The following is a 27,147-nucleotide window of genomic DNA, read 5'->3' as shown; positions in this document are numbered from 1 at the left end:
CACTTGGCTCTAGCCACAGGTTTCATTAGTCATGCAAACAAGAGCACTTCAGAAAGTACAGCCTTAGCAGCACCATGGATGGAAAAGAAGAGATGCATTTCTTGATCAGTCTAGATGCAGCAGCAGCAGCAGCAAATGTGCATGTGTCCAAACATGGATCTACCCCAGTCATGCAGAAAAGGAGGGCAGGTTCTGTGTTTAAAGGGCCGTGTAGGTTAACTTGACTAAGAAGAAAGGCACCTGATTGGGGAAAACACTACAGGGAGGTAAACCACGGGCAAGGAGAGAGTTCTGCACTCCTTACCTATGTACCTCTTTTGCTGCTAAAATTGGATTTACCCAGCCACACTTTTTGCATGATTGGCAGGCGTTTTCTGTATCCCACATATCTGTCACTGTTGTCATGTCAGGTTTGACTCTAATATATGAAGGGAGTGGGCTCAGTGCTAAAAATACATGCAGGCCAGCAGATGCCTGTATCCTTTACTTTTTGTGACAGTCCCTTAGCTGCTGTTTCTGGCAGGCTACGGGGGACATAGTTTGGCTACAACTAGGGCTTGTGGATTTGATAAAGAACCCTCAAAATTCTCCCCCCCCCCATTATTTAGGTACTGATGAGGTTTGGTATGAGACCCTGAAATGGAGGTTTATTTATTTATAAAATTTATTCCCTGCCTTTTAATAAAATACTCTTTTTTAACAGGAGCTGAAGTGCATTGCAGCTCTTCAAAGTAACCATGGCAATCAAGATTTCCTGTGGGAATCTAACTGACATTCAAAAAGATATCACTCACATCTGTTTTCCATACAAGCAGCATGACACAGATCATTGCGTTGGGACATGATATGTGATCATCCACAGGGCTGGCCAAAGACACTTTGCTGCTTGGGGCAAAGGGCATGATACCAGTGTACATTCAGAAGCCAATTGGTCTGGCAGTTGAATCTTTTGAACACTGGGAATGGGATAGCATCTTCTACCACACTTGAGGGCAGTAGGCTAGTGTAGGGAATGCCTGGGAGTCCATGCCGCACATGCAATTCTGTCTTCCAACAGAGAGGAATGGTCAAAGGGCTCAAGAAGAATGGATGGGGGCTGTTGCCACACACACACCCATACCATCCGCCTCCTGAAGCAGTTGTCTCACTCTGCCTAATTGGTGGGCTGGCCCTGATTGCCAAGTTCTGCTTCACAGGTTACTAGAGTGGTATGGCTGCTGCTGTAACTAGGAGGCATCTTGTGTGAAACAATGCACAGGTGTGGTTTGGGAGATATTAAGCACACCAATTAAACTGTGGGGGGATGGAGGTCCCCAATTCAGTCATACAACTCCAGTAATGTAGTTCCTGAGTTCCAGTGTGTTTCAGGACCAAGAATTAGGCCCTAAAACATCCTGTTTGAATTCTTGTTCTTTGCCCAGGTCTTCGACAGCTGGTATAGCACAGTGGGGAGGAGAGCCTGTGAGTTCAAATCCCCACTCCTGTCTCCTGGTTGTCAAGGGCCAGCTAAAGATCACCCCCACAGGGAGTGGCTCGGGGGGTTACGTGCCATGCCACCTGTGCAGCCGTGGGCAAGCTGCATAGTCCCAAGGAGCCCAGTTGCCCTCCAGCTGGCAGTTGCAGAAGGAAGGGGCTGGCTTGTGCAGCTGTGGCAAGCTGAGCAGGCCCTGGCCAGCTGGAGATGACTAGCCTCAGAGGGAGGCAATGGTAAACCCCCTCTGAATACCGCTTACCATGAAAACCCTATTCATAGGGTAGCCATAAGTCGGGATCGACTTGAAGACAGTCCATTTCATTTTTTTCCTATGATCTTGCCTCAAAACTGTTCCCTCCATCAGATGTGCTAAAGATTCAGAAGGTTACAAAGATAACACCTATGTCTGAACACCTCTCCTGTAAAATGAAGGGGCTGTAAGCAGATAAAACAGAGGCCCAAATCTCTCTTAGGTCTTGTGCTTTCCAGCCAGCTTCTGTTAGACACACCAGTCAGCTCTTCAGATGCCTTAAGCCTGCAGATACTTGTTTCTCCAAAGAAAACTTTTTCATTTTCTCCCTACTTAGTGAGCCCTGTCTCTGCTTGTGAAGCGGAAGTCCTGACCCCATCGCCTGAGGAATAATAGATGAGAAATTAGACGGTATGCCACCAGCAGCGTCTGGCCAAAGGGGGGAACAATAGGATTATTGGCCAGACTGGTAGTGATACTTCTTAAACAGAGGTAGGCCAGCCATGAGGTCAGGTTAGGCCATGAGTTAGGCCTGACCCCTCCTATAAAAGCTTCCAGTCCATGCTTCCTATATGGACTGAGCAACAAGGACCTGTCTCTTCTTTCATTTGAGTGGGAGGTAAGCAAACACCAAACGGATTGGTTTGTGAGGAGTAGAGAAGTGCTAGATGACAGAGCTGAGTGTGTCATGCAGCCCTGCCTGCTCCTCCTAAGCTAACCTGCTGGCCTTGAGCGCATGGATGACGCTGCCCCATGCCAGTGCTGAAGTAAGATTCAGCTGTCCACCAGGTTAACTTCTGTATGTGTGGACAGGGGCATCCTAATCTTGCCCTTCACCTCAGAGAATAAAATGTCTTGGGACAGCCCTGCTCATACTCCCCCCCCATGTCCTACCTTCACGTGACAGAGTTCAATTAAATGTGTTGAGTTTGAATCAACTCAGCCACTTTTGCGAATGTACTTCCCGTTTGCCTTCTTGTAATACATATATTGTCATGTACTCTTTGCTTCTCTCTGAGTTTAAAGGGGGACTTGCCTTCAGGTTGACCCCTCCTCCATGCCACTGCAATGAGCAGTGGTGTTTTCTTCAGCAATTGCTTAAAGAGGGAAGAAGAACAAAGTGGCACCTCAGATGACTGGAGAATCTGCTGTTTAGCCCTTAAGGCTTTAATAATGTTTCATCTCATTTAAATGTTTGAGTAAACCCATCCTGGAGACTCACAGTAAACAATAATAGATTAAAAACAAAAACAAAATATTCTGTTAAAATCCAATTAAAATCGCTCAAACAAGATGCACACTAACACACTCAGCCTTTTAACAGCCACCTGGAAATCAAATCAAAAAGTCTTCTGAAAGATGCTCAGGCAATGGAGATTTCCCGGTCAGGCTGTAATGCCAGCCACTGGCAATTCCATTTAGAGAACATTTAGAGAACCCTCAATAAGAAAACAAGAAAAACACATAAAAGCAAAGAAAGCTGGAAGCCATCTAGATTTTGTTTGTTTTAGTATGATCTTTTATTCAATTCAGATACAGATGGGGCAAAATCTATATTGCAAACCGGGATTCGTCACTGTTTGCATTGTTTACTGAGGTGTTTTTTTTTCTTCCTCATTGGTCATTGGTGTGATTGGTCTGGCTACGTTCCATTCCTGACAATTTTCATCTCGCTTCATTATCAGAGCCTTTTATTTTAAGAACTGATGTGGCATATGAGCCACTAATTCAAAATGTTGCTCCTGCCTCACAGTCATTAAGTGGCCTTACGTTCTATCCCCAATTCCATATTGGTATAGCAATACTAGCCAAATGTATAGGATTCCTGAGATATTGTATGTATCTCCTGTCACATCTGTCTCCCTGATGCTGTCTATATGAATGCCCAGATTATTTCAATTAAGCCTTTAAAAAAAAAAAATCCAAGTATTATATGTGACAGCCAGGGCTAGAAAATGACCTCTGCCTAAGTATCTGGAGAATTGCTGCCAGTCAGAATCGGCAGCATTGGGCTAGCTGGCCCAATGGGCAACTCAGGTCAAATCAGCTGAATGTGGTCACGCCTAAAGGTCACACCTACCCTTTGGTCAGATTTAAACTGTGGTCAAGCAGAGTGTCCATCGTCTTTAGGCCTGAACAACGTTGAGTACACACACACACACACACACACCCCTCCCTCTTGGGGACATAATCATTTTAGCAGACTCCTGACGTGGACAAGGGGAAGCCAAGGAAGTGCTTCCCTTCCTCCCCCTCCCCAGTTCCCAGACTCTCCTGGAGGGAGCAGGAATCTCACGCATGCAGCTCCCATCCATCTGCTCTCCTGTCACATCTCTGTCTCCCTGATTATTTTAATGAGGATAATGATTCACACCTGGGCAATTCGGATCCGCCAACAATAACAATTTTAATTAGTTTCTACTACAAATCTGAAATGTTGGCATTAACATTTTTAAACGCCTTTTACCAGCAGCCTCCACATACAAGTGAGTTGCTGGTGGTGAGACCTTAGGAAGGAGTGAGAAGAGAGTGAACACAGATGGGATGAGCCGGTAGGTGGGAACTGGGATTGCAGTGGGAAGCAAACTGGAGCTGGGACCATGGCAAGGAGGGGGAGGAGTGTTCTGACAGCAAAATGATGCCTCATTTACACACGTAGGGGAATGAGGAAGTCAAATCCTGAGCTACACCACTTCAGGATGCAGCTGGGTAATGCTATAATTGAGTGCTCCCAGAGTCCCCACATAAACAAAGAGTTCTCTGCAAGTAAAGACATTTTAAGCATATCCAATATTCCTGAGTAAGTGACTCATGTTCAGATCTTCACACATTTAGCACAAAAGTCTTAAGGGGGTTCAAAGTGCATTCTGTTGAAGATGTTTAGACACCTCCCTGTGATTGGGAGCCCTATCTTATAATAATTCCCTATTACAGAGAGGTTTTTAAGTGCATTTAACAGAATGCGCTTTGAAACCCCCTTCAAACCTTTATGCGTTTCTGAAGAGGAGTTGGTGCACCTGCTAACTTCGCGGGTGGACTTGATTGCATGCCCATTTCTGTCAGTGGTTTGAGCCTTCGCATGTTCAGGTGGACTCTGAACACACCTATTAGGGAGAAAGGTTTTAGCCCAGTGTGCTGCCTTCCTGTGCTTATTTTCTACTTGCACACAATTTTATTTTTACTTTTATATGCAAAGGAATATTTAAGAAGTACGCCTCCCCCCATAGTCTGACATGGTGTGGTCCATTCTATCACCTCTGGACACTGTTGCTTCATTTCTAATGCACTTTGTTGCATATGTAGACCAGACCTCAGTTTATGTGTCGCTCTGATCCACCCATAAAGAAGGACTGGCACAAGATAGTTTACTTCTTGAGGTGGAAAATCCAAATGGTGTTCCCCTGCCCTTCTTAATTAACATGGGTCATAATTCATTCAGTTCTCTAATGCAAGCGTCATTAAAATTGAGTTAATTTCAATGCAGCCTGGGCAAGTAGGTTGTGCCCGAGGGTTAGAGTCGCCTGTCATGAGACAGGCATCCAACATTTTCTGGCTGAAGCAGCTATTTTGCCTCATGGGAGAGTCATCTCTGCTGCTGAGGAAGGGAATAGCATCAGAGCTGAGGCACAAGAAGGACACACTAGAAAGGGGGCTGATGGAAGCAGCCCGAGGGGAGCTAAACTGCTGCCTTTGTGAGAGCCAGGATATGCAGCTGTGCTGCTATTTCAGACATTCCTCAGGACTGGGTTGAAATGGTATGCCGATGCTGCTGCTTCCGCAGCTATGAGGGGACAGCGCAACATCAGGGACCACTGGGAATAGGATTTATTTAAAGAATTGGACACTTTTATGAGAAACCGGTTATACTGTTTCCTTGAAACCTCCCAGGGCCTTTTAATACCATACAAGGGATGCAAGAAAGAGGCAGGCAGCTGAGAAGATGCAGGGCAACCAGGGAGCCTGGGAATAAGAAGCTCTGCTGAAAACAAAGAAGGAGGGGGCATTCAGATTAGAGAGGGCCTTTCCACATTACTAAGAAGAAGAATACAATTTTATTCTTAGTTGGAACCCTCAGTTTTATCTGTATAGAATGAAAGTAGAAGGGACCTTACCGCAGGCAGCATTACTGGGTTGGGGAAAAACGTTTCTGAAATCAGATTGGGGCTCCTGTTTGCCACATTTTTCTCCTGCTCAGCTGCTCAGGATAACATCTGAGGGTTAATTATATTTTATCCTCACAATAAGGATGGGCTCCTAAATCAAATCAATAAATAACCCTTTGAGATAGATCAGGATCTCACCTGTGTGTCTGTACCACTTCAGATTACAGGGTGGGGCTCACATGATAGAAATGCTTATCCATATTAAAAGAGAGGGGATTCCTGCACATAGAAAACAAGCATGTTAGGGAGAGGGATTCTAGCCTAGTCTTTCTTGACATGCTAGTTTTCTATATAAAACCATTTTTGTATGAGCATTTCATTATGTCATCTCCCACCATCAGGATGAAGCAATATAGCCCAAAGTTTTTCATTTCAGTGAGTAGTAAGTTATAGATTACACAAAGAGTTAAGTCACACTATTCAAATATGAATCTGAATTTATGTACAAGAGGAAGTAGAATAGTACTCATTCACAGGTGCTAGCCTGCTCCCGCCTTTCCCCTGCCCCACATACACATCTGAAAGAGATGAAGGCAAAACCATATGCATAAGAGCTATGCCCATGCAATGGTGAATAAGCATCAAGTCAAGCCTAAGATTCTGTCCACTGCCCTGTTCCAGCTACACATCCCACCATTGCTTAGAATGGCAAACTGGGGGAAGGAGAAAGTGCTGTGGGGCAAGGGAGGACTTTTACTGGTGTGTTTTTGGGCTTCGAAAGCCCGTCTGAAACACTCCTGTGACAATGGCAGGACAAAAAGCACTCTGCCTCTAGAGAAATTAATACAAAATAAATTAAAACCTTTTCTTTAAATGCTATCAAAATGGCATGGGCCTGGAGACATCAGTGGTGTCATGTGCAACAGGGAGCATCACACAAGGCATTCCTTAGCTTAACAACTCTTGCCCAGCCCAGCCATAGTAGCATGTTAGGCAGCTGCGTGGAGCAATATAATGAAAAGGACACAAACCAAGAGTGCACCCTAGCATCCTCAATGACATAGTGTGCTTCCAGACTGTCACTATTTTAGGGTGGGATTCAATCACATACAAGGAAATTCAGGTCGCACAGTTAAAGCTGATTTGGTACTCTTGCTCAACAAATTCACTTCCTACCACCCCCACCCTGCGATCTTATACTATAAGGAAAGTCACAAGCAAACACAATGAGAAGTGTGGGATAACAATTGCTTGATAGTAGGAACAGAAAGATGCTCAATTTCATTTCTCTCAGTTTCTCATTTTTCCAATCTTAAATTCAGTTCAGTATTTCTGCAGCAATTTGTGATTTAAAAAAAGAACAACTCATGAATATTATTCAGCATTTTAGTGCAAATCTTTCCTAATAAACACATTTTTGTAGGCAGTTTTGACTAATATATGCATTTTTGCAAGCAGTTTCTTGTCATATAATGCATTTTTGCATGTTATTTTCGCTCATACCTATATATTCATTTTATGCACACTTTTCCCTAGCATTTACATTTTTGTCAACATTGGTTGGTTGGCAAATTGCATTGCAAAATTTTAATAAGTGTGAATTTTGAAGGATGGCTGTATTTCGGTTTTCATATTGTTTCGGAACGTGTGAATTTGATAAATTTGGCTTGAAATGAAAACTAAATCAAAATTCTCACCCTTCCCTACTTGACACAACATTGTGCAACTTCCACCCACACAAATCAGGAATGAATGCAAAGTAAGTAGCCAACATCATCTAACCTCCCTGCAAACTTTGTGCAAATGAATCAGGATGAATGCTCCATAAGCAGGTTGTTTGGAAGCAACCATAGTGAGGGAAAGGTCTGGGGCACACTCAGTTTGCATGTGAAATGTGCCTGTCCCACTTCAAATAGGGCAGAAAACCCCTTTTGAGCTGACTCTGAAACTGGTCTACTACTCGAGAGCAGACAGACACTCTGAATCAAAACCTGCTAGAGTATGGGTAGAAACACACTCACTGTTCTGGTGGTTCCAGTGCATCTCCACCTCTCTCTTCTGAAAATGGGGGCACACAATGCTAGTCAACCCCGCCCCTTTTTGCTGTTAAACCTGGTGGGAACAGCGTGTGTTTTTTATTCAGCTTCAAAGAGATTTCGCAATTGATTGGCAGATCAACCCATTCCCCCTCCAGGTGTGGCTAATGAAAATGCTTTGCTCTGGTGACTAGTGCGTTTACAGCCTAAGTCAGGACATGGCAGGAGAGGGGCAAGCAACAAAATGCTGCCATTTGGGGCTGGGACTGCCTGCTGCACCCTGACCCTTCCACCATTTGGGGGTTAGTTAGTTAGTTAGTTAACTAGTTATTGTTTCCTATTAATCTGGAGCCCTCCTTTTTTATATACATTTATTTTCTCTGCTGTTGGCTAGATTTTATTTTCTTAGGTTCTTGCCATTTCATTCATTTTATTGTTTTCTCCTGCTGTTTTCCAAATAGTCTCACAGTTCAACTTCTCTCAAATCTTCTCTCTCTCTCTCTTTTCTTTCTTTCCACTGGCTATGGTGCCTTTGGGGGTGGGGTATTATATCTTCCATTCTAATACCACATAGTTACTGTTGCAAGCAGCCTCAGTGGATATGCATACACGCCTTCTCTCTTGACTTTTGTAGACTTTCATAACTGAAGAAAATTCTGGCTTAACATCTGGCAGCTGGGGGATCGTATCTGCCAGACACACTTCTCCTGCTTTGGTGGGCTGAGGATGATGATGAAGGAACTAGGCCTGAAGTTTGAAAGGAGAAACAAATCTGGGCTTTGCAGCTCACTGGTGGTAAAGAGGCAAGGTGGTAGGTTCCAAGGGTTTCTTGTTGCTTTGGGAGAACTGTGAAGGATGGTGCTTCTCCCTGCTACTCAACTTATAAATGTGTAAGTAAATAGATATTGCAAAACACCATAAGACTTCAGTACTCTCTCCTTACACACACAAACATGATCCTCTAAAACGCTATCCTTAACTCTTCCTACCGCCTGGGAACATTATAAAACAATGTTTTCTCTCTCCCTCTCTTTCTGCAGGTTGGGATGTTCCTTTTTTCCTTTCCTTTTTTATGTTATTTATTTGCGCACTGAAGATGTCCTTTCCTTGTGTGGTACCTTTTCCTTAATGGTGCAAAACAACAAACCATAGAATCTAGGGGAGAGGAAGGGAGCTACACTCTCTGCCACACAGTTATAGCTGGAGGCAGAGTGGCTGCAATTCAAGTGTTCTGTCTGTCAGAACACATGACCTCTTTGATGTCTTGATGGTGTTGTCTCCCATTCCTCATTCCAGCTCTTTGCAATTGCATCCTGCCTAGGCTCTGAGTTGCCCTCCAAAGACCCAGTCACACACCCATAACAAAGAGCCCCCTATTTCATGAACAGAATGGAGCTCAGAGATGGACCGAGCTTGAGGACTGACACAGCAGAGGAAATGAGTTCCTCAGAAGTCAAGACAATGGAGAGGAGAGAGGAGTGGGATTTAGCAGCAGCATGCTGGCAAAGCTTATATGTATGATCACCCTTTTTAAAAAGGCATAACAAATCCAGAGCATTAGAAAGCCAGTTCGTGATAAAAATTTATCTAATGCTAGCAGACGGCATCTCAGCAAAGAGAAAAGTGCCTCATCAAGACAGACTCTCTTTATGCATAGACAATAATGGGATTGCTTCTCAAATGATTTCTGAAAGATCAGGGGGCACACTCTGAAGTCACAATGTGTCTTCTACACAGATAGAGAAACACAGGTTCCAATCCACTGGGAGGTTTTCCAACAGAAGCCTAATGAAATGAAAAGGAGTTGTGCAAGATGATGGTAAGCATTATCATCATCCAATATAATATCATTATTATTATTATCATCATCATGATCACCTATAGACCACTTTTCACCATAAACAGTCTCAAAGTAGTTTACAAAACAATAACACAATGCATCAGTCAAGCAATATGGTGTTTAACACAATAAAAACCACAGGTAAAAAGGCCTAACACAATTTACTTAAAATGCCAGCTGGAATAGAAAGATCTTCATCCAGTGTCTGAAGTTCAGTATGGATGGGGGCTGTCTGCTCTCAGCTGGGAGGGAGTTCCATAGAGTCGGACCATAATATTGAATGCACCGTTCCTGGTCAATATGAGCTGTGCATCCAAGCCAGAGGGGACCACTGACAGAGACTCTCAAAGTTTTCATTGATGGGACAGGAATATAAGGAATCAGGTGATCCTTAAAGTATCCTAGACCCAAGTTGTTAAGAGCCTTGTAAATTAATGCAAGAATCTTGCACTTAGCCCGGTAACATATGGGCAGCCAGTGCAAACTTTTAGGCACCGGAGTTCTGTGCTGACAGTGGTCTGAACCCACCAAGAGTCTAGCTGCAGCATTTTGCACCAGCTGAAGCTTCTGGACTAAGCCAAAGTGCAGCTCCATATGGCACACATTGCATTAATTGAGTCTCAAAGCTGCCAGTGTATGAATCACTGTGGCCAGGCTACCCATGTCCAAGAATAGCCTAGATGGCCTACTAGTCTGTTATCTCTGTTATCTTTCAGCACCTACTGAAGACCTTCCTCTTTCAATAAGCCTTTTAAGTTGAGACCTTATCCCAGTCTGTGTCTGTGTTGGAATCGCTTTTTAATATGTTGTTAAAACTTTTTGAAAAAAAACCAATATGTTTTTAACCTTTTTTTAAGATGTCTTGAAAGCTTTTTAAAAATGTTTTTAAAGATGTTTTGTTTTAATGTATTTTAAAGTCTGTTTTTATGATATTTTAAAGTGTTTTTAGTGCTCTTGTTTCCTGCCCTGGGCTCCTGCTGGGAGAAAGGGCGGGATATAAATCAAATAATAAATAAATAAATAGTCACAGCTGGTAAAATGCCTCTTTCTTCCCAGGGTTCAAGCTCATCTGCTGCTGTGCCCAGACAACAGATTACATCATGCTCAGCTCCTCCTGACTAGAGCTAGGGGAGAAATTTGATTCAGTTCACATTTGAAGGTGAATCTATCAAATTCACAGTTTATAAAACAATATGAGAACTGGAACACAACCATCCTTCGAAGCTTGCACTTATTCAGATTTTGTGATGCAGTTCTTCAACTAAACAATGTTTACAAAAATGCATATATTTGGAGGAAGTGTGCATAAAAATGAAGATATTTGTGAAAATAATATACAATAATGCATTTTATTAGGAGAAATTGCTTGTGAAAATGCGTACATCAGTCAAAATTGCATACAAAAAAGTGTTAATTAACAGAAATTTATACAAAAATGCTGAATAATTTTAATGAGTATTTTTTTTAAAAAAAATCACAAATTGCTGCAGAAATGTGGAGAACTGAAGTTAAGCCTGGAAAAATTAGAAAAGAAGAGAGCTGACATTGACAGATCATTCCATCCCTACTCCTGGCTCACATGTTATAGAGAAATAGAGCTAGTAGCGAACTCATTTTGAGTGTGGATCCTTATGTTGCCAAAATCATAACACACCCAAGAGGTAGTATCAGCAGGTGAGGGGAATCCCAAAAAATTGCATTAGTACAAAAAATCTTTAGCAAAACCCCAAAGGGTTTAATATGTTCAGTGGGAGGTGGGGGCGATGGACAGAGGGGAATAAGAGGGGAAAGTGCATGGAATAGAGTACTGTATCCTAGAAGGAGGCATTGCTAGCTGGCTGGAACCCTGAACAGAAGCACTCCACGCTACAACATTTTGTTGCAAATCCCACTGGTAAGCACTGGTAAGTTGTTGTACCACAACTCCCATCATCCTTGGCCATTGACTAAGCTGGCTAGGGTTGATGGGAGTTGTAGTCTGACAACATCTGGGGACCCAAGGCTGAAGAACAGTACCCACGCTAGCATATGACTACAGAAGATGTACAAGAAAAGGGAGCATTTTAGAATAAAAAAACAAAGTCTTGGTAGAAGAAGGAACACAGCTTCTGCTAACTGTGGGCTGAAGATCCCTAACAGAAGTCTCGGCTGTGTATTCATTCAGAACTTGTCTGTGATGTAAGAACCTGGTCCTAGTTAACAATCTTGTTGCCCTATTTTGGGGGCACTAAAGTTTCTGGACCATTTTTAAAAGTAACTCCAGCATGGATAACAGTAGCAAGATTATCACTGGCCAGATTGGATCACATTTGTTTTAATAGCCTAGGTCAGGAGTGGGAAATCATATCTGGCTTGCAGGCCTAATTAGGCTCAGCATGGGTCCCAATTTAGACAGTGAGTCCCATGCCCACCTGCCCCCAAACTTGACAGCTTATGTGATGTAAGGTGGGGGCAGGTAAGGAGATGGCTCCAAAGGAACAATGCAGAGCTTGAAACAAGCTCCCAATTACTCCTTTGCAAGTGGGTCTTGCCCCATTGGGATTGGCTGCACTAGGGAGTTGTACATCAAGAAATCCATAGTGCAGCTGAGGAAGCACAGGGCTTGGCAAGTCATAAGTGCTTGCAAAGCATTGTGCCTTTACCCACAGCAGTTTAATTTCAAACCATGTCATGGGCTATGGATGGGCAAGAATTTTGATTCAGTTCACATTTCAAACTTAATTTATCAACTTCACACATTCAGAAACAATATGAGAACTGAAACACATCCACGTTCAAAATTCACACTTCTTCAAATTTTGTGATGCAGTTTGCCAACCAAACAATGTTTACAAAAATGCATATATTAGAAGAAAGTGTGCATAAAATAAATGAGTGAAAATAGCATGCAAAAATGTATTGTAAGATGAGAAATGGTTTGCAAAAATGTATACATGTAGTCAAAACCGCATAGAAAAATGGGTTTATTAGGAGAAATTCGCACTAAAATGCTGGAGAATTTTCATGAGGGTTTTTTTTTAAAAAATCACAAATTGCTGCTGAAATGTGGAGAACTGAATTTAAGATTAGAAAATGAGAAATTGAGAGAACTGAAACTGACAGATCTTTCCATCCTTAATATGGGCAAAGGAAAGCAGGTGACCTGACTTCATTATGATATGAAGTGATTGACACATGGGCAATTCCACCCACCTGTCAAAGTTGGCCTGGGGTGGGTGAGGGTGATAAGGATCTTGCCTACCAGTGGAATCCAGTTCTCTACTCTTGGCCTAAGCTGGTAAAAAGTTCTCTAAGACACAGAATCCAGTGACAATACTAGATCCAAGAGCACCTCCAAGCTGCAAAGCTAATCTTTTAGAGCACTGTTCTTCATCCTTGGATCCCCAGACACTGTTGGACTACAACTCCCATCAACCCCAGCCAGCTTAGCCAATGGCCAAGGATGATGGGAGTTATAGTCCAACATCTGTGGACCCAAGGTTGAAGAACAATGTTTTAGAGCATGGGTGGGGAACCTTTTTAGCCCAAGGGCCAGATTCCCTCATAACCAAAATGGGGGGGAGGGGATCATTCCAACAGTGGGTGTGGCCAGAGATGAAACTGGGGGGGGGGACAAATGCAAGTCTAGCAAAGTAGAATCCAACTCAGTTCTTCCCCACTCCTCAAATAAGACAAGACAGATAGGCACACAGTAACATTTGATTCTGCTCATCATTTGTGGCTAAAAGGTTAGTCATGACCAAGGAGAAAATGTAAAAAAAGCCTCCCTGAGAGAACAGGGATACCAAAAACACCCAAAGCATGCACATAGTCTCACAGAAAGTATCACAGGCTAACTTAGTCAAAACTTCATAGCACAAAGCAAAAGAGACATTTAGTCCTCCTGAGTCGCCATGACTGAGTGGAACTGAAGAGGAGCCTGTCATGAACCTGTAATGGTCATGAGTTATTAAAAATCTAATAGCAATACTTTGGCTCCAGTAAGGGACTCTGGGAGACGGTTACAGTTGGAAAAGACAAGCCTTTGCCAATTTGCAAATCTGAGTTTCACTTCCCAGCTGAAGATGGTTAGAGAAGCCTTAACAAGCTGCACCTGTTTATCTTTGCTGATTAGCAAGTGCCTGGTACCCAAGGTCACCCTTGGCCTGTACAGTTGGAAAACACAGTTGGGAGGGGGGCCTGAAGGCGCGAAAATGTGAGAAACATCGAGAAGAAAGTTACATCAGCCAATTCCTGATTGGTCAATTAATTTTGGACCGTTAGGATCCTTTTCCCTTAAGTATAGGGCTAGAGACCCATAGCCTTTGTTCTCTGTTCTCTGCCTATGCTGACTGGCACCAGAGTTCCAAACCTTTCTGCCTTATGGTTCCAGGGGTTGCTTATGGGAAGGCAACCTATGTCTGGTTCCATTGCTTTATGTTGAACATCCATCTCTCTAAGGAGAGGTGCCACGCAACCAACTACCTCGTGTGTAAGTAGTTAGGTGAGTTAGTTTATTTTCTTGTTGTGTGTATGAATTCTCTTGTAAGAACCTAAACCCCTGTTGGGTGAATGGTCTTAAAGGATTACTTGCTGCTATATGTTATGTGCACTTATATATCTTAATAAAGCTACTTCTATTTAACCTGGTGTGTTCAATTGAGAGAAGGGGTGGTTCTGGATTCAGTACCTTGACCAATCTCAGTCACTAACTACCAAAGAAGGTTAAGAAGTTAAAGGCTTGGATTTTAAGTGTTAAACCAGAGGTGCCTGGCAAGGAGTGTAACTGTGACTCTTGCCTTTTAGGACCTTGGTTTTATATATCTTCTGGGCTCAGAGATCCCCTGGCTCTGAGTGGACCAGTATACAGGGGTGGTGGCAGCCTACCTTCTACCTTGCAGGGTTGTTGTGAGCGTACACAGCCTTGGCAAGGGTGAAGTAATAGCTTTTTGGTTCCAGTCTCATTTCCCTAAGGGTGGGGGTCTGAGTCTGATGCATGAACCCAGTACCTTGAGGGTCTGGGGGTCATGACAGAGCCAGTACGAGTATTTCTGTCAGCACCAGCTTTCCTGCTGAAGGCTCTGCTGCCAAGTAAAAGTGGTGGTGCTCTTTAGCAGTCAAACACTGGGAGACAGAAGCCCGAGATGAGATTGGTGCTTCCACTCACAAAGAGTGAGGAGGGAGTAGCTGAGCACACACACAGAGTGCAGGAGTGAGAGTGAAGAGGCGGTAGCGGAAAGCTTCCAAAACTGCTCAAGAAGTTTTGAGGGCTCACAAAAGAAACAGGAAGGGCTGGTCTTTAGCAGTGCTTTCTTTCAAGCAGCAGTGCAGCTGTGCATGCTGCCTCAAGGTTCCCAATCACAGGGAAGGAAGCAATTGTGGTTGAAAACACAGAATGGCACCATTTAAATGGTCCCACATGATGGCCCCACATTTTCCTCCATCCCCTCCTCTCACATGCATCAACAAGATGGGAAAAGAACTGGAGAAGATAGGGGAAAGTGTAAAGCAAGAACCAGTAACAGCTGTGATGCCCAATTACTAGAAGTGATTGAGAGTGGATTGAGAGGTGTGGCAGGCCAGATTAGGCCTCTGGGCCAAAGATTCCCACCACTGCTTTAGGGAAAGTGGTGCCACCTCCAGATCAGATGGACACTACTCAGCCCAGGCAGGCAAACACCACTTCAGTCTTGTCTGGACTGAGTCTCAGTTTATTGCCCCTCATCCAGTCTATTACTGCTTCCAGACTGATTCAGAACACCCACTGCCTCTCTTAGATTTGATGAAAAGGAGAGAGAGAGCTTGGCGTCAACTGCATATTGATGACACCTCAGTCCACATCTCTGAATGACCTTTCTTAGTGTTTTCATTTAGTTGTTAAATAGCAAGGGGGATAAAATGGAGCCTGGTAGAACCTTGTAGCAAACAGTACAGTATATGCAAAGTAGAGCAGTAATCCCCAAGCACCATCTTCAGGAAATAACAAATTAAATCGGAGTGAAACCACTGCAACACAGTATTTCCAATACTAAACTTGGTCATCCTATCCAGAAGGATACCATGACTGAATATATCAAAAGCTGCTGACCTGTCCAAGAGAATCAGCAAGGTCACACTCCCCCTGTCCCTCTGTCACCAAAGGGTATTCCATTGGGCAACCAAGACGGTCTCTGTTCCGAACCCAGACCTGAAGCCTGATTGAAATGGCTCCAGAACAGGGCTCCCAAATTGTGGCCCATGGAACATTGGTGGTCCACAAGCTTCATTCAAGTGGTCCGCAGTGTGTCTGAAAACGTACAATTAAAAATCATACAACATAGAGCACAGTGCATTACAGTTGCTACAACAGGCAGAAAAATAAGTGGTCCACCAAGATGCTCAGCAATTTTCAAGTCATCTGTAGGGGAAAAAACAAGTTTGGGAAGCACTGCTCTAGAAAATCCATTTCATCCAAAAGTGACTGGACTTGATCTTCTAGTATTGTCTTTTCAGCTACACCCCTTGTAGCTTAAAGAATCCATGGGGGGGGGGTTGACTGCAGGATGCAGGGGTGAGACACAATTTCTGAGATTCTGAGCCTGGTTCTCGCTTGCTCTCTAGCACAGCAGTTCTGACAACTTGTAATTATTCCCCAATACAATGCATGCTATTTTAGGCCCAGCTTGTACTTGGCCTTAGCAATTTTTGTGCTCAGGGATTATTTTGCAAAGGTGCCAACATTTTTCTAAGTCCCAAGTGCAAGAAGAGAACTGTAGCTACTTTTAAACCCTTGCTATCTCAGCAACACCTGAAGGGAATTACATGGCATGAAAGAAAGGCACTTCTCTAGCCTGAGGGTTTCACACACACACACACACACATCAACAGTCTGCTGCAAACAGAAAAGTGTTAATAAAAATCATAAAGATTTTTTTCCTGGAAGGAAGTGTGGAGGGAGAATGTCATCTTATGGGCTTCCTTAAGATTGCTCCCAAATGGAAAGGTCTAGTGTATTTGTGTGCCTGTGTGTTAGGTGCAATTTCTCCACATACTTGACACCACAAACCATATGGAATTTGTCAGGCACCTTACTGATCTAATCTAGTCCAAACGGGCAAACAGGATCAGTGTAGGAGACATAATAATCCAAAACAGTGTTGTGTTCATACATCTTTTTTAAAATAAAAAAATGCAACCCTGAACTTGGGATCAACCAGCTGAGGGGCTATAGGATTTGGCAGATAGATAGATAAGCTAGCAGATCACAGAGGCAGTAGAGCCATTCCGGAGGCAAAGATAAACCAGCAGAACTGCCAACTGTGGGTGGCACAGGGGTGAAGCACATTTATGCCACACTCCCTTCAGTTTACAGTCATGCCACTGACAGTGCAACTTTACACCAGCCCCAGACCTGATGCAGGAAATGCCCTTCCCACTGACTTCAATGTGAGGGGAGAAAAGAGCTGCCCCCAGCTTGCCCTGTCCCCATCTCTATGACAGAGCATAGGATACGGTGTAACTTGACAGCAAATCACAAGCACACTACCGCCAGTGTACAGACCCCACACAAGGAGACGGAGGGAGAATGGCAGGGATGGCACTTGGCAAGGGTGGCCCGTAAGACAAAGTAACAGTAGGGACGATGGTCATGTAGATGGCCTTCAGAGGGGCTTGCCAAAGGGCTGGTTGGCCCAGGCAGTGCTCCTTCTGATTGGTCCAGGAATGCCTAAGTTAGTGGGTCTTTTCTCCTTTTCTAATAAGGGGCTATGTCCTGAATTCATATCCAGGACTTACTGCATGTAAAACATAAGCTGTTCCACCAGCATAGGGCGGCTGAGAATAAAGACAAATGGTCCCATAATATGACTGTCTGCTTTCCCTCGGCCAGGCAGGCTGAAGCTTGGATAAGTGTTGCTGCTTCAGCAATAAAGCAGTTCACGCTGGGATCTTACATAGGAGCTGAAGGCTCTAACCCTTTCTGGCCCTCAGTCAGGCCCCGATACAAGCTGTTGTTTCCATGCACTTCCTGCTCCTACTGAATTGCTTCACATGCAGCTGACCAAGCACTTCAGTGCCAGCTCTGAAGCCCCTGCTGGCTCACTGTCTCCTCTGTTCCTGTGGCCCTCAGGAGATGGGGGCGGTGAGGAGTCTGAGAGCCAGCCAGAAACCTAGGGAGATGGTTTGGGGACCTCCAGTCCTGGGGCACAGATGTCCAAATCCGATGGCTCCTCGGGGTGTTTAGCAGCAAGGAGATTGCTGGACAGTCCTGCTCCTTGCTCCTCATCTGAGGAGACCTCGGGTTCTTGATCTGGGCATGACTGAACTCTTGACAATGTCTGAGTGCTGTTTGCTGCAGTGGCTGCATGGCTTGGGAACAACTTCAAGTTCTGAGAATTCCCTCTCTTTTCTTCCTGACTTGACTTTTGTAGGCCAGATATGCAAACTGTGAGTTTCCCCTTTAGCCCTGGTAGTACTCAAACTCCAGTTTCTCAAATCTGTGCTCTGTGCAGTGATCCACTGCAGGTTGCTGTTGTCAGTATCTGTGGTGACCCTTGTTGCATGCCCTGGACTGCTTACCAAAGGGGCCTGTCCTCCTCGCCCCACGTGGGTCATGAACTCTTGTCTCAGGAGGAGGAGGAGTGCTATCATGCCCTACACAGTTCTGGAACTTTACCAGAAAAATATTGATGGAGTGTTTTCAAAGAAATGTTTTAAAGAAGAGGTAGCAAGGCTTCCTCTCCCTCTCCTCAATGGTCTGCTATACAAGAACATGTTGTTCTTTCTTTGGAAGTTTCCTTTAGGAGTGAAATTGACTAGATTCAGAAAATGTTTCCAGTCAGGTCTATTTCACTATTCCAGAGCCCTCTGTGAGACCAAGTAACTGCAAATAGGAATGGGGACCAAATCCCACCCTTTCCCTTTGTTTTGACATTGATCAAACTATGGATGGTGGATCAGGAGGACTAGTGTGGTAGCAATAAGTGAGAAGTTGTGTTACTTCACAGAAATAATCATCTGTGCATAATACGGTGCAAAAATATAGCAATAGTTGTGTATCTCACTCTTGTGGTGCTTTGTGCCTCAGCTGAAACAGCAGCAGAGGAAGCTGTCATCTGAACAAGCCCAAAACAAAGGGTTTGGATGTTTATATCCTGGAATAATTGCATGGAACTACTCAGTGATAACTATTTTGCTTCTGTTTTCTGTTATGTGATAATTGTTCCCACTGTAATTACTTCCTAGTTGCTCCAGCTTCTCCATTCCTATTCTTTATGCACAGAATGGCTATTGTCCAGACAACAGAGGAGTGTGTCGGATGCTGTTGTCAACTATTTCCGACCTGTAGATCAGAAGTAATGATTCCAAATACTGGAATTATCCCTGCCATATTTTAAATTCTCTTACTGCTCACTAACAGCATCATCCTGTACATGTGTTGAATACTGGAAAGAAGGGGGGGTTGTGGGTGGGTGGTTCCCATGTCCAGGAGATGATTCTGTTGCTTGCCCTGGATGGGGTTGCACTAAATCTAAAGGATCAGGTACGCAGTTTGGAGGTACTCCTTGATCCAAATCTGTCACTATGGCCAGGAGTGCTTTCTTCCAGCTTCAGCTGGTACGCCAAGTGCGACAGTTCCTGGACTGTGATAGTCTTACCACAGTAGTCTATGCACTGGTAACCTCAAGACGTGATTACTGTAACATGCTTTATGCAGGGCTGCCCTTGTATCTGGTCCGGAAGCTGCAACTAATGCAGAATGCTGCGGCCAGACTGCTCACAGGAGCAGATTACTGGCAACATGTTACCCCGCTGCTGAAACAGCTGCACTGGTTGCCAGTTTGCTACTGGGCCAGGTTCAAGTTACTTGTGTTAATTCACAAAGCCCTAAACAGCTTGGGCCCACAGTACTTTAAGGATCACCTGACTCCCTATGTCCCACCTTGTTCACTGAGATCTTCTGGTGAGGCATTTTTGGTGGTTCCACACACCCCTGAGATTCAATTGACCTCCACCCCAAGCCTTTACTGTTGCAGGCCCTGACCTGTGGAACTCCCTACAAATAGAGGTTCGGCAGGAACCATCCCTCCTTTCATTCAGGCATCTCTTGAAAACTGAACTTTTAAGACAGGCCTTTTAACATGTTTTTTTCCCCAACCAATGTAGTATTTAGTGATGCTTTTATTGTTGTTTTTAATGACATTTTATTGGTTTTTAAATTTTCTTGTGTCTCTGTATGTTTTAACCCATCATGATTTAATTCTATGAAAAATACAAGAGTGGCTGTACTATAGCCAGCATGGATTTTTCGCATTCCACCATGGTAAATTGAAAATACCCCCATGCCATTCTGATGCTTCCCATAAACTCATTTCAAAACAAAACCTTACAAAACTTATAGTCCTGAACTCAGAAATAACAACTCTTTAAGTTTTCATGGCGATACACAAAACAGTCAGAGAGACTCAAGAGTTCAAAGGGTAAAACAAAAGAAAAAAATCCAGACGCCTGTTGGACTTTTTTCTGTCAGAGTTCTCATAATTTGTTGAAATTAATTAAAAATCAGCCACGTTCACAGAGTACCTGTAATCCTATTACTGACCTTGCCCCATACTCTGACCTTCATCTTCTGCAGTTTAAACATTAAAAAATGCATGGCTGATTTTTAATTAATTGAAATTGATTTTTCAATTGAATTGATTTTTAATTAATTTTAATTAATTAACATTGAAGTCTACTATAGTGTCAGACATGCTCAGTAAGAACCGTCAGTGTTCTAAAAGTCAGACTCACAGCTGTTTGGCTTGGCTAATTCAGGAGGCCACACCCACACAAGACATGTATTTTACTTTGGACAGTATTAGCTTCCCCCAAAGAATCCTGCGAATTGGAGTTTGTGAAGGGCTCTGAGAGTTGTTAGGAGACTCCTGACATAGCTCCAGTGGCCAGAGTGGTTTAATAGTCAGCCCCTCTTCTGGGGATTGTAGCTCTGTGAGGGGAATAGGGCTTCTTCTAATAGCTGTCAGCACCCTGCACAAACTACACCTCCCAGGATTCTTTGAGGGAAGTCATGACTGTTTAAAGTGGAATAAATGTTTGGTGTGGATGTGGCCAGGGTCGGCTTTGGTTTAAATTAGCATGGGAGACTACATGTGTCGTGAGCCCTGCTGGAGAGGGATGGACTGATGAGAAAAAAGCGGAGGAGGACTTAGAGTGGAATGGTCGAGCCGGTGAAGGGCCAAGTGGGGAGTTGGACTCAGCTTTGGACTTTGACTGTTTAAACCCAGCACTTCCAGATATCCCTGTGGAGAGTCAACCTGACCAGCCAGTCGTTTTCCAGCTTGACACTTCCCCTCTCCCTGTGCCTGTGTTGCTCGCAAGCAGCCCTCCTCCCTCTGAGGTGAAAGACGGGACAGTGACGGGGGCTCCGCCTTTACCTCACACCAGGAGGCAAATGTGAATTGAACAGATACAGTTGAGGCGGAGTCTTCACCTCTGCGCTCACTCCCAACAGTAACAATTAGCACACACAAGTAAGGTGCCCACCCAGCCTTACTGAGGCTGAGTGGGGGGGGGAGTAGTTGCTGAGTCAACATCTTATTGCAATGAAGTTATGCCAAGTTAGACCTAGAGAGATGCTGAGTTCTGAGTAAGCCATAGGTAGATTAATGAAGTGCACTGAATAGAAATTTTCCCTTACTACAATAGAACAAAAAACCACATCCATGTCTGAGGGCTGGTTCACATATGAGCCAAGATCCGCATTAAAAATGCTGCTTTTTCCATTGTGATTGATTTTGACAGTTCACATACTTCCGCCCACTCTACAAATAAATTGGATGTTTTTCTTTTTAGCATTCACACGCGTGTGCGTTTATTGCTATCAGCGTTTCCTTGTTGCCGCGCCCACACATTAGCATGGTAACTGCGGAGGCAGGGAAGGGGCGGTGTTTCCCTAAATGAAGGGAGGAATCGGTGCTTGAAAGAAAGGGAATCACCTACAGCTGCCCCCCTTCCCTGCGGGGCAGGCTTTCTCCCATCCCCCCTGCTCCCACCCGTGGCTGTTAGGCTGACCCTGCGCGAGATTGGTGTGCCTTTGGCGCCCCGGGACAAGCCTCAGCATGCGTTCTGGGAAACATAAAAAACCCCAAACAATTATCTTTAGAGAGACATTAAAAGCAGCTACTAAAGAAAGCATTGACCGTTTAATATTATCGCTCTCCGTGAGTGGAGCAGATGCTGGGATGAGACGCCAAGGCAGCTCCCCTTTCCCCTGCGCTTTTGGGCGCTTATAAATTACCCCAGCGGTGCCTTCGCCAGCCTCCTCTCGCCATGGCTGCACGCGCTCCAAGCCTGGGTGTCGCTCCAGCAAGCGGCACGTAGTGGCTTGCAGACACCCCCCCCCCCGCAGCTCATGTGAGAGAGCTGGCCAAGGCTGAAGGGGAGTCTCCCTCTCTGGCTGCCAGGAAGGAATTTCTCAAACTCCAGCTCTTCCCTGCTACCCTCGGGGAGTTGTTGGTGTTGCTGCAGAAGAGAGAGAATGAAGGGGTGCGGGAAAAACCCACTCACATCACATGCAGAGAGCTTTCACAGAATTAGATATTCTAGGGTGAATGTGATTTTGTTTAAAGGAGCGAGGGAGGAAATGTATTGGGAGGAAAGCGGGAGGAAGCGGGAGAAAGCAGGAGAAAGGAAGGCAAGAGCGACCGGAAGTTGCTTCGTCAAGGGCAGGAAACAAAATGATGCCCAGAGACAGTTAAAGGGGCGGAGAAAAGGGAGGATCTAATGGCAAAGAAACTGCGCAGCCAAAAAAAGGCGCTTAAAAGGTAATACACGGTAGAAGCGCACTGAAGCAGGTGCGGATTTTAAAAGCAATTTTGGGATTTTGTCGCATCGATTTAATCCGGAGTTAAAGACAAAAGCAACTGAATGTGCTCATGTTGGCAAAAATGTCATGCAAACAGTCCAAATTAAAAGGATCTGCAAAAAGCATCAGATCCACATTATACCGGCATCTGATCAGGCTGTGAGTCTGAGTTCTTTGAGTTCGGGCAGGACAGTTTGACTCAGCCACCACCTCCTCCACCTGTTGATCCCATGACTGAGATGGAAGAGAGCGGCAGGATGGGGGAGGACTATCAGAGAGCCTTTCAGACCATGCTAGCTGAACTCCAGAAACTCCAAGCCGAGACCCAGACCCTCCGGATGAAGAATCAGACCTTGCACCTGCAGGTGACTCAGGTTGGGAATCAAGTGTCAGCCTTACAGCAGAGGGCTGCCCCAGCCCTGCCAGTGCCTGCACCCTGTGTCAAGACGCCCATGGGATTGCCCTTCCATTACAGTGGGAAGAGCAGTTTGCCATGTTCATCACTCAGTGTGAGCTTTACATCCATGTGCGGCAGTTGGATTTTCCCAACAACTCCATCAAAGTGGTCTTCATCATCAGCCTCCTGGAAGGGGAAGCTGCCCAGTGGGCAACACCTCTGTTGCTTCGGAACAACCCCGCGCTAGCCCAGTAGGATAACTTTGTTGAGGCCATGGCGGAAATCTTTCGGGACCCCAGTGGAAGGCCACTGTGGCCCGCCAATTGGGAACCCTGCGGCAGGACAAGAACTCTGTCGGGATTTATACCAACACTTTTCGTATCCTGGCCCAAGAGATGGACTGGAATAAGTCTGCTTTAATGTACCAATACCATAACAGCCTCAGCAGTGAGATCCTCGATGAATTGGCATGAACCCCACCACCAGAATCCAGCTGTGCCTGCAGATAGACAGCAGACTTGAAGGTCGTTGCCTAGAATGCAAGGCTGAGGCGGCCCAAGCCTTGCCTCCCATTCCACTCCCTCGCATGCGCTTCTAACCCAGTGTGGAAACCTTCACCCAGTGGGAGGTGGAGCTTATGCAGATAGGGGGCATGGCTGTGCCTGACAGAGGTGGAGAAAGAGAAGTGTTGCAGAGAGGGGTTGTGACTCTACTGTTGGAAGCTGGGACACCTCACAAGGTATGCCCCTCCAAGTTGGAAAAGACCCCAGTGCAGGAAAGCTCCAAATCTCAGCTCTTGTAGAGATCCATGACCTGGGATCGACTGTAAGCCAGGGACCTCACGTCAGCTGTATCCCGCCAAAGTCTGCTTTACACCTGCCAATCCATCTAGGCATCTAAGTATTTGCCATGGTTGATTCAGGGGCGTCCAGTAATTTTATGGACTTTGCTAAATCACATGGCATCCCAATCACCACGCTCGAGAGCCCCCTGTCTGTGGAAATCATGGATGGGTGGCCTCTGACATAAGGAGCAGACACCCAGGCAACTGCTGGGTTGCAGGTGGAGCTACCTGTGCATGTAGAGCGCCAATCCTTCTACCTAGCTGCCCTGCCTCAATTCCCGGTGGTTCTGGGGATGACCTGGGTGACGCAACACAATCCAACAATCTCTTGTGAGATCTCAGCTGTGATGTTCCAGTCAGACTATTGCAAACGGCACTGCCAGTCTACTGAGGCAACAGCAACAGTGGAAGCCACACCCCTGCCCAAGGAGGCTTCCCTTCCTGTAATGTACCAAGATTATCAGGACGTCTTCGACAAACAGGAGGCTGACCAGTTGCCACCCCATAGGCCCTACGATTGTGCCATAGAGTTGCTCCCGGGGGCCCAAGTTCCCTCTGGGCACATATATTTATTGTCTGAGATAGAGTTGGCTGCTCTAAGAGACTTCCTGGGTGTCAACCTGCAGCAAGGATTCATTCAACCCTTAAAAGTCTCCTGCCAGCGCTCTTTTATTATTTCTCAAAAAGAAAAGTGGGGAACTTCGCCCTGTCATGACTGCCAGGAGCTGAATAAAATCACTATCCCCAACAACTGTCCCCTTCCCCTTATCAACAAGATGCTAGAGAGGCTGCGCACAGCCAAGACCTACAATCAGCTGGACCTTCGGAGAGCCTATAACCTGGTCTGGATCCAGAAAACATCTTTTAAGACGTGATATAGTCAATTCAAGTACCGGGTCATGCCTTTTAGTCGAACACCCCAGCGGTCTTCCAGCATTTTATGAACAACATCTTTCAGGACTACCTAGATTGCTTTATGATTTATTTATTTATTTATTTATTCATTCATTCTATTTCGATGCTGCCTTTTGGCCAAAAGGCCCTCAAGGCGGCTCACAAAAAAATAAAAAATAAACACAAATACAAAATACACATCAGGAAAAAAATACAGTGCACAAAAATTTAAATAACAAAATATTAACATTGTTAAGAAAACAAGGTTCTTTACAGGCTTGGGGATAATCTGTCCTTAAAATGTAGTACTGCCACTTCAGGAATTTTAGTCCTCAAACATTGAGCAGCTGTTGCAAAGGATTCGCTCACCAACATCATCGGATTCTTCCCATGATAGAGAAGACCAAGGCCAGGATGTTAAGGGGCCAGATGGGGCAAAAGCATGAGAAGATGGCAAGTGGCAGGTAGTCCCGCGAGCAGCCCGGCTCGTGCAGGTTGGAGGTGGTGGCCATGGAGAAGACACACCCCAAGCTAAGTCTCAACAGTGAGAGTGACATGTCCTCCAGCTTCCCCTCCGAGCCAGATCGTTAAGGCAGGCTGTGGTGGCCGTTCCTCTCTGTCTCGCTCAGTGCTCCGTCGTCCCCGCTGCCGGCTGAGAAGGCTTTGGGGGCTTGCCCGAAGGCGGTCAGCAGCTTCTCCATCTCCTGGGAGTCCGCAGGCGGAGGGGATTGTTTATCTGGATGACATCTTCATGTACTCGGACTCCCTGGTGCAGCATGAGACACACATGAGAGCAGTGTTGCAGAGGCTAAGGGAGCATCTCCTATAAGCTAAGCTAGAGAAGTGTGGGTTTGACCTAACTACGTGGACTTTCTAGGATATTGTATCACACCAGCAGGGGTGGAGATGGACCCAGGAAAGTGCACTGCATCCTCTCCTGGCACCCTCCCCCAAGACTAAAAAGGACTTGCAGTGGTTCCTTGGGTTCACCAACTACTATAGACAGTTCATTGCAACTTGACAGCCCCCTTGATGGACTGCCTCAAGGACTCTGGGCCGTTTCGCTGGTCTGAGGCAGCCCATCTAGCCTTTGGGCACCTGAAAGAGTTATTCTCCTCAGAACCAATACAGGACTCCTGGGGATATGACTAGTTGGCAACGTACACACACACAGTTCAATCTTACTGGCCTGGTTTTCACAACATGCTAAGTCAATCATGGCTTATTGAAAACACATGAGCAAATGGGCTTTGGGAGAGGAGATTGTTGCAGCTTTACTCCTCTCTGGTCATTCTGCTGCTGCACTGAGATAAGCCATCACTTGGCTTAGTGTGTCATCTCAACCTGCGACTCATGACTTAGCTCTCTCCACACTAACTACTAGCTGTGACCAAGGTTTGTCCAGGAACCCCCACCCACACATATTCACACTAAGCCATGGTTAGGTTTAGCATGACATGTGAACCAGTCCACTGTGAAGGCTTCTAGACTTCCACCCCCACTATAAAAAGATGTGTGGTAAGCAAAATGACTTTTTTCTAACTGTTTAAAGTTCCTTCCTTAGTTTACGGTAAGTTGATGAAAACAGTTATCAGGATTTCCAGTGCAAACCAGAATGAAAAAGAATGTTGTAACTGTACAGATTGTGATAAGTCTGGTTTACAGTCCTATGAATTAGACCTGACGCTCCTGCCAGGTGGTGTTGGGCAGCCTTGCAAAGACCCTCCCAAAGCAATGCCCTCTGGAGTGTTCTTACGTCAAATCAGGCTGCAGCTGGAGATGCCTTTGCTCCCTGCACAGAGAGTTGGGCAACAGGTGGAGCCTGTTTGTGAGTGCTGGCAAATGAAGCCTGTAAAGTGAATGGGAGGGAGGGCAGTATGAATATTGCAACACCCCTTCCCTTTGGAAGAGCACCGTCTGTTGTCTGAGTGTAAACAAGGTATTTAATATGCAGAAGTCCTCATTAGCATCTCCTGGTTTCAGCAGTATCATGTCTGTTGCCGGGCCCCTGGGATGTGTCACAGGAAATATCTGTACACAACTTTTAATTACAGGCAAATGGGTGGACAAGCTGTCATTTGCAACTTCCTCTTCAGTCAGTTCTCAGGACTACCTTTTGTAGGTCTTGCATTCCAAGAGATGAGATGACCCCCATATGCCAGAACTGTAAGAATAATGTGACCAGAAGCCTAGAGTGACCACAGAGTTCTTATACTATTAATAGTTGTGCAAAAAAGGGGATCTGAGCTGGGGTGGTTTTCCATAACCCTGTATGACCATACCTACCAAAATTCTCTCTTCTGCACAACTGGTAAAAATAAATAGCAGCCCTGCTTTCCTCCTTTGCAGTTGGTCACTCTGAATGATACCAAGGTTGGCAGTGGGATTTCTGTACCTTTAAGAATTGTGTAAAAGATGAAATGTTGGTAGGTACATTTTATCATGAGAATCTACATCTGCCAAAATTCCCTCTTCTGCACAACTGT

This window comes from Rhineura floridana, chromosome 1 (genome assembly GCF_030035675.1).
Source record: "Rhineura floridana isolate rRhiFlo1 chromosome 1, rRhiFlo1.hap2, whole genome shotgun sequence".
Lineage (NCBI taxonomy): Eukaryota > Metazoa > Chordata > Lepidosauria > Squamata > Rhineuridae > Rhineura > Rhineura floridana.
This window is presented reverse-complemented; position numbering follows the sequence as displayed.